We start from the raw sequence: 2,369 nt of genomic DNA, 5'->3' as shown, positions 1-2,369 counted from the left end.
CCTGGCAGGTTAATAAAATTATGCGCCTGACCTTGGGTCTCTCTCTCGTCCTTTCTTTCAGCTAACCTTACACCGAGTAGCTGGTAATACAGGTGCATGCCACCACACCAGGCTCATTTTTGTACTTTTTGTAGAGACGGGGTTTCACCATGTTGCTCACGGCTGGTCTTCAACTCCTGGGCTCAAGCCATCTGCCTGCCTCGGCCTCCCGAAATGCTGGGATTACAGGCGTGAGCCACTGCGCCTGGCTGAGAAACCTCTTTCTTACAGGACTCCACTGGTACTTTAGGATAAAGCAAAACAGGATGAAAATTAAGAACTCCCGACTGCTGATGGCATTGCTTTTGCATAAATACTGCTTGAGGAGGATTAGGAGCTATATCACAAAACAATGAAGGTGGCCCTACTTTTCAAGTGTTTAGACTTGCAAATCTTAATCTCATAAAACCCACCAGTTTCCGCTGACATACACGGTATCACAGTTTCGTTTTACGCTCCATTTAATTTGCTCGCTCCATTCAACAGAGATGGGTTTTTGGGTCTGGGCTTCAGAAAAGAATGTAAAGATTTCAAAATCCGTCAAAATGGTCTTTCCCTATTACTTACCACAACCGAAGTCAAGGTCTTCTATTAGTGCTATTATAAATAGTTTCTTTTAATCTTCTGCTCCACAAAATTAAGTATTTCGGAATTGAATGTGATGAAGCGTAGATGTTAAAACCATTTCTTCCTTCTAGGAAATGATTCTGGTATTGCGGTCTGAGCACATAATAAGCCATCAATACATCCCCGTCTGATGAATGCATTGGTGACTGTTGGGAAGTCAAGTGGTCAGACAAGAGAAGGACTGCAGGACTAGGGATAAAAATAAAAAGAGAGACAGAAAAGAGTTAGCGCAATGGCTCACACCTGTAATCCCAACACTTCGGGAGGCCAAGGTGGGAGGATCACCTGAGTCCAGGAGTCCAGGAGCGCCCCGGCCAACATGGCAAAACCTCATCTCTACTAAAAATACAAAAATTAGCCGGGCATGGTGGTGCATACCTGCAGTCCCAGCTCCTCAGGAGGCTGAGGCAGGAGAATCGCATGAACCCAGGAGGCAGAGGTTGCAGTGAGCCCAGATGGAGCCACTGCACTCCAGCCTGGGCGACAGAGGGAGACTCCATCTCAAATGTATCTGAGAAAAAAAAAAATCACAAAAAAACTCCATATATATGTATGCGTGTGATCCTCATACCCAGGTGATCCAGAATCATTTCCTAGAAGGAAGAAATGGTTTTGACATCTATGCTTCATCACATTCAATCCCGAAATACTTAATTTTGTGGAGTAGAAGATTAACAGAAACTATTTGTAATAGCACTAATATAAGACCTTGACTTCGGTTATGGTAAGTAATAGGGAATATATATATGTATATGTGTATATACATATATATGGAGTTTTTTGTGATTTTTTTTTTTTATTTCATCAGCTATCAATAGTGTTAGTGTATTTTATCTGTGGTCCAAGACAATTCTTCCATTGTGACCCAGGAAAGCCAAAAGATTGGACACTCCTGCTTTAGTTTCTTTAGAATATTTCGAACCGAATGTTAGCATTTGTCACATTGTGGGTAGAGAGAACATGGGTATTTGTTTTGTTATTTTCTGTGCTTTTCAGCATTTTAAAATAATTTTTAAAATTATAACCAAAATTGGAAAAAAGAAACAAATGTTATCTTCTCAGCCAGGTCTAGCTGGTATTCTTAAAATTGCAACTAGCTACCTCACCCCTTATACTCCTGGTCCCCTAATTCTGCTGTACTTTTTTTAATTTTTAAAATTTTGTGTTTATTTTTTGAGACAGGATCTCACTCTGTCACCCAGGCTGGAGTGCAGTGATGCGATCTTGGCTCACTGCAACCTCAGTCTACCAGGCTCAAGCAATCCTCCCACCTCAGCCTCCCAACTAGCTGGGACCGCAGGAGATGTGTGCCACCATGCCCAACTTTTTTTTTTTTTTTTTTTTTTGGTGTTTTTTGGTTTTGCCATGTTGCCCAGGCTGGTCTTGAACTCCTGAGCTCAGTCAATCCACCTCCTCAGCTTCCCAAAGTCCTAGGATTGTAGGCATGAGCCACTGTACTCAGCCTGTGCTGGACTTCTTATGTTTATTATCACACTTATTTCCTAATATACTACATAATCTGCGTATCATTGTTTGTCTATCTCCCCTAACGTTTAAACTCCATGAGGGTAAAGATCTCTATAGGTCTTGCTCACTGATGAGCTTATCAGCCTAGTGCCTGGATGAACTATCACTGTGCCCAGATGATCACTGAAGAACCAAGTGCCCAAAATAGTGATTGGCACAAAATAGGTGCATTGTAA

Source organism: Theropithecus gelada, chromosome 9 (assembly GCF_003255815.1).
Source record: "Theropithecus gelada isolate Dixy chromosome 9, Tgel_1.0, whole genome shotgun sequence".
NCBI classification, from domain to species: Eukaryota; Metazoa; Chordata; class Mammalia; order Primates; family Cercopithecidae; genus Theropithecus; species Theropithecus gelada.
The sequence above is the reverse complement of the archived record's forward strand: the minus strand, read 5'-3'. Positions refer to the sequence as shown.